Genomic DNA, 5,920 nt, shown 5'->3' on the forward strand with positions numbered 1-5,920 from the left:
GTGTGTGTGTGTGTGTGTGTGTGTATCTGTTTGTGTGTGATAGTTTCTGCCTTTTCTTACTGTGCCACTGGCATGTGTGTCATGAGGCTTGGTGGCAGGCACCTTTATCCACTAAGCTATCTCTCTGCCCTCTACTTCTTTCATTTGGGTAGCTGTCTAAACCTTCACTGAAGAGACAGTCTCCCTGTGAGGTCCTGGCTGGCTCCACACTCCACATTCCTCCTTCCATCTGTCCAGGGCTGGGGTGAGCAGCACATGCAGATGTGCCCCTGATGTTTGTTCCCCTTCTCCCAGCACATCAGAGAGTGAGCAGACTAATGCCTGAATGTGGTCAAGAGTGTTGTGGTTGTGAGTGCTGTAGTTAGTGCACTGAGATGAGGAGACTGCTGCCCTTGGCTGTGCAGACTTCCCGTGCAGACCCAGATAAAGGACTGCTTTACTAGGCTCACCACTCATGCGGACAGAATATTCTGCTTTGTTCATAAGCAAATGACAGGTTTGGTACTAGCATAGCAGAAAGCACTAGTCTAGCATTTCAGTGCCATGAGCTTGATCCCAATACCACAGAAACAACCAGATGACTGTAGAAGCTTCTTCCTCCAGCCCATACATACTGTGGAATATTGATGAAGGGGTATTGAATGGTGGTAACCCCATTGGATCCCAATTCTGTCCTTGATAGCTGGAATTTTAATTCCAGTAAGTTTCTTGCTGGAAAGTGAAAGTAAGCCAAGTATATTTGTATAATCTTAGTACTAGTGCTGCTAGGCCACAAATAATGAAGGGAAGCTGACCTTCATGTGGAATACTCTGAGTAGGCAAGGTTCCGAGCAACAAATGAATTAGGCCCTCTTGATGAAGTGTGCTTTCTGTGTGAGTAGCAAACTACATATATACATACACTAGTAGACTTCATGTCCATTCAGAGCCTGTGAATGCAAGTGGTAGATTTTAGAGATTTTTTTTCTTACTTTAAGATTATTTTTGTGTGTATGTGTTTGCACAAGTGCAGTGCCCATAGTCCAGAGAAGGTGGTGTTGGATTTACTGGAGTTGGAGTTATAAGTAAGTGACAGTAGGGTCCTTGGCAAGGGCAATAAGCACTCTTAACCACCACACCTTCTTTCCAACTGGGAAACACAGTTTTTGCAAATGTAACTAAGATGACACTGTGGCAGATCCTGATCCAGTGATAGTGCTGTATGACAAGGTTGCCATGGAGATGAAGCAGGGACTAGAGTTCTGCATGTTGCTATGAGCTACTCCAAGGACAGTCAGACATCACCAGGAACAAAACTCTTCCCCTGCTTTTTGGAGTGTGGCCTTGCTGACACCTGATTGTAGTCTGTGGTCTCCAGGTTGTGGGATCAGCTTCTGCTGTTTGAAGCCTGATATGCTGAGCTGTTGAAATAATTCTAATGTTAGGACACTTCACCCTGGGAAGTAGACACGCTTGCTAATATCAGGTGTCTCCTTGGCTCTTAATTTTTTTGTGTGTATAAGTGCTTTGCCTGCTTGTGTATATGTGCACCATATACATTCTTAGCTCCTATGAAGGTCAAAAGATGGTATTGGATTCCCTGGAGCTGGAGTTAAGGATGGGTGTGAGCTGTATGTGGGTGCTGGGAAAGGAACCCAGATCCTCTGTAAGAACAGTAAGTACTCTTATCACTGAACCATCTCTAGCTACTGGAGCTCTGTCCTTCACTTTTCCTTTCTATGCGGTAAAACAGAAGTATGGTGACAAGGTGACCCTAATGCCCTACCATTTTTGGATGCTTAAAAATTATTATTATTTTGGCTTTTTGAGACTGTTTCTCTGTGTAGCTCTGGGTATCCTGGAACTCACTCTGTAGACTAGGCTGGCCTTGAATTCACAGAGATCTATCTGCTGCCTCCTGAGTGCTGGGATTAAAAGGGTATACTACCACCGCCTGCATTGTTATTTGTGTCTTCTAGAATCCTGTCCCTACAGCTCATGCCATCCATTTGTTGGAGCTTTCAGGATGGCGCAGGTAGCCTGTAACTCAGAGCTGCAGGGAGAGAAAGAACTGCTTTCTAGCAGCACTGGGCCTGAAGGCCCCACAGTGACTCTGCTGCTGAAGGGACCCAGCCCCTGCTCAGCTCCTTACCTGCTAGTGGGTCTTCTGGGAACCTATGGTGGGCAGAAGATGTTAAGGCTGTCTTCAGTCTACACTGCTAAGCTTGGATCCTGCTTTTGTCACAGTGGGAATTCTAGCAGTGCTACATTGGTTTTGTTTCTTACCACATCCTGGGTCTGAGCAAAGACCTGGCACATACCAACACTCTTAAGAAGTGTTTATCAAAGCCGGGCGGTGGTGGCGTATGCCTTTAATCCCAGCACTTGGGACTTGGGAGGCAGAGGCAGGCGGATTTCTGAGTTCAAGACCATCCTGGTCTACAGAATGTGTTCCAGGCCAGCCAGGGCTACACAGAGAAACCCTGTCTTGAAAAATCAAATCAAAACAAAACAAAACAAAAGAAAAAAAATGTTTATTGAGGATTCAGAGCAGCGACTTAGCAGTTAGGAGCATTGGCTGCTCTTCCAGAGGACTCAGGTTTGGTTCCTAGTGCCTACATGGTAGCTCACAACCATCTTTTACTTTAGTCCTGGAGACAAATATCCTCACAGACTCTGTATGCACATGGTGCACAGACATACGTGCAAGCAAAACATTATACTTCTAAACTTTAAAAATGGAGAAAAATATTTTGGTGTGTGCTTTGCTGATTTCCGAAGCATCTGCTGCCAGGTACCCTATCCCAGACCTGGTCTGCTGCCTTCTAGACCTTTTCTGTTTCTCTTTGTACCACTTGCCGAGAGGTCAGCTGGCCTTTTTCACTCCAAGATGCATCCATCTCCTGAAACTTGAGGCCAAGCCAATGCCCTGGGCCCTCTGAGATGGTATCTTCAGAACAATATAGAAAATGGGCATGGCCACAGTCCCACACAAGCTGTGGGCTGTGGTTTGTAGTCAGAATAGCACTGTTGTCCAGATGATTATGCCCAGGCCTGTTTTGGCCATAATGATTTGCTTCTGTATGTGGAAAGCCTAGAAACTTCCCTGTGATGCTCCTTCCTGGATCACTAAGAGTGGTCAGTATACAGGACCATTCTGCTTCCTACATACAAGGGACTGAGGTACATATTTTACATACCATAGCAGACTTGGCCAGGTTCTCCCAGCATCCCTCAGTCCCTCCCTGGCACACCCTGCCCCCAAACCTGAACTTTTCAGTCCAGGGGCTGGGTTATCCCTCCCGAAAAGGCTCTTCCCTGTATAATCCAGACATTTTGCCCGTCCCTCTCCTCTTCTCTTTCTGTGCGAACATACCCCTTTCTCCCTTTCTTCTTCCACCCCCATGGCGACTCCCCTAACCTCAATCCTTGGGGCCAGTGAATTCACCCAAGAGCAACTTCCCAATAAATCCACCTTTAATCTATTTGTTTGTTTGTTTGTTTGTTTTTGAGACAGGGTTTCTCTGTATAGTCCTGGCTGTCCTGGAACTCACTCTGTAGACCAGGCTGGCCTCGAACTCAGAAATCCACCTGCCTCTGCCTCCCAAGTGCGTGCTGGGATTAAAGGCGTGCACCACCACTGCCCAGCCCACCTTTAATCTAATCTGACTTGAATTGGCTCATTTCACTGGTGGAGAAATAACCTATCACTGGGCCTCACTGCGGTCATTTTATAAAGAAAGGTTTGATATTGTAGGTGAGGGGCAGGCCTCTTCACAGAGTTAATCTAGGAATCAAAGTGGTGTTCATGTCATCCTGAACTCAGGTCCTCAGACTTGCTTGTGTCAACAGTGTGATCAGATCAGCTCTTGCAAGGGATAAGAAGATACTGACTGATATGGGCTGCAAAAAAGGACAAGGGCACACAGCTTGGCCTGGAGAGCAGAGTAGCTGAGGTACTGGGGCCTCTTGTATCCTGTCACTAACAACCCCAAGCTGTCGTCCCACTAGTCCACTTCAAGGACCCCTGGACAGGAAAGTCGGGTGGGAGGAACAAGCCCTCACGTCATTGGTCTAGAGTGTCACATTGCCTTTCCTTCATTATTGGGTTATAGTCCAAGCATCCTGCTGTTGTTGGACAAGCTGAAAACAAAAGAGCTGTGTGGCTTGCTCAAGGTCATGCAGCTAGCAAAGACTGTTTCCCTGCCTCACAGTTGGACCCATACCAAGCTGTTTAGCCAGTGCGTCCTGTTTGTAGAGCCCACAGTGACAAACGTGGGAGAGAAAGCAGAGGGCTGCACAGAAGACTGAAAACCATTGTTGTTGTTGTTGTTTGTTTCCTCAGTGAAGTCCACACTGTTGAAATCTCACTGCTGACTGGCTGGCTTATACTCGAAAAGCCCTGTTACATCTCACATAAAGTCTGTGTCCAGTGAGTAAGCTCTGAGGCAGCAGAAGAGAGGGTGTGGCATGCCATAATGCCTGGCCCAGAGCTGGCTACACCTGTCCCAGGACTGTTACAGTGAATTGTTCCTGAGTAAACAAGGCTGGTGCTCTTTTGCCTTTCTGAGGAAGACCAGATGGCTGTAGGTGCTGGCCCAGGGCCATGGGGTACTTGGCCCTGGGCCAGTAGAGGAAACAGCTAGAGAGTGCCAGGTGATAGAAAATAAAAAGAGGACTGGTATGACTTGAGAGAGACCAAAAATGTCCTGTTTTTGAAGTCTTTCCCCAGTGTTTTGCTACTGCGCGGAGCTGCACAGCTGAAAGCTCTCGTTTTAATTGTGTGTATGCATGTGCTCATGCATGGGGGAGAGTATTAGGGTCCTCTTTTTACTTTTGTTTTTATATAGAGTCCCATAAAGTTGCCCAGGCTGGCCTTGAACTTGTGTCTCTCCTTCCTCAGCCTTCTAAGTAGCTAGAATTACAGGTCTGTGTCTTCAGGTCTAGCTCTTGATTTAAATCTCTGGTACTCAATTGAAAGTGAAGGCTGAGGATGGTCTAAGCCCTGAGATCAATGCCCAATGCCCAGCACTGTATAGGAGAGAGGAAAGAAAGGAGAATGAGAGAGGGAGAGTGGAAAGGGGGAAGAAAGGAAAGGAGGGAGGGGGAGGGAGAGAGAGAGGAGAGAGAGAGACAGAGAGACAGAGAACGAGGAGCGCACACTCCAGAAAGGGATTTGATCAGGAAGCCTCTCGAATGTGTGAGATTGATTTCACAGAACTAGCTTGTGGAAGCAATGGATGTCAGGGAAGGGTGCTGTGCCTTAGTTGTAGAGGCAGGAGAGACTCCAGTGAGTCTGAGGTAAAGGCAGCTGGGCCCTAAAGGGAGGATTCTATTTTCTTCAGTTTTACCTGTGGAAGGGCAGCCTTAAGGACTGCTGAAGACAAAGGTTGACACAAGAGCAAGTGCCAGGCAGGGAGGTTTCCATAGGGTGCTGGGACTCAGGCATCTGGAGGGAGGCTGATGTCCAGACTACGACCCAGGAGTGCAAAACCTTTGGGTCTGTGGTTTGTTGTGATGTCCCCAGACTGTCACAGATCTCAGGAAGGGGAGGCTCAGCTTCCCAGAAATGATGCACAATGATGGCGTAAAAGAGGCCTCTGGTGACAGCAAGGGCGAGGCACTTCCTCCGTGCTGCTGGTCACAGACTTTCCCAGTGAGCTATGCTGAGAGGGGGCTTTGCAGGAAACAGAATAGGCATGTGAGAAGCAACCAGGCACCTGATACACACCCCCTCGGGGCTGTGCCTGGAGCTTCTAGAAAAGGGTCAGACCAGACTTCAAGCCTGCCCTCCTCCCTGCCTCAAGGGTTGGGATTCTCCCAGTTTTTGTTCCCTGGAATCTTGGGCAGGTCTCAGCTCCCTGCTGATAGTACTTTCCTTAGGATCCAGACTTTGGCTTCACTCAGGCCTTGTAAGCTCTAACATTCTAACTCCTGCTCC

General features: G+C 47.8%; 1 protein-coding gene across 45 annotated transcripts in view; it reads left to right on the forward strand.

Annotated features, from left to right (window-relative positions):
• Positions 1 to 5,920, forward strand: part of LOC116099186 — a 74,269-nt gene that overhangs the window by 33,039 nt on the left and 35,310 nt on the right. For 5 of the 45 annotated variants that reach the window (XR_004122109.1, XR_004122107.1, XR_004122127.1 and 2 more), the window contains one exon: positions 3,806 to 3,935. The exons of 39 other annotated variants lie outside the window; for them this stretch is intronic. The gene's annotated coding sequence lies outside the window, so the exon portion shown is untranslated. Of the gene's footprint in view, positions 1 to 3,805; positions 3,936 to 4,324; positions 4,412 to 5,920 lie in introns of all 45 variants that reach the window. One more of the 45 variants, XR_004122108.1, reaches the window with a different exon arrangement.

The sequence above is a fragment of the Mastomys coucha genome, unplaced genomic scaffold, assembly GCF_008632895.1.
Source record: "Mastomys coucha isolate ucsf_1 unplaced genomic scaffold, UCSF_Mcou_1 pScaffold20, whole genome shotgun sequence".
Classification (NCBI taxonomy): domain Eukaryota; kingdom Metazoa; phylum Chordata; class Mammalia; order Rodentia; family Muridae; genus Mastomys; species Mastomys coucha.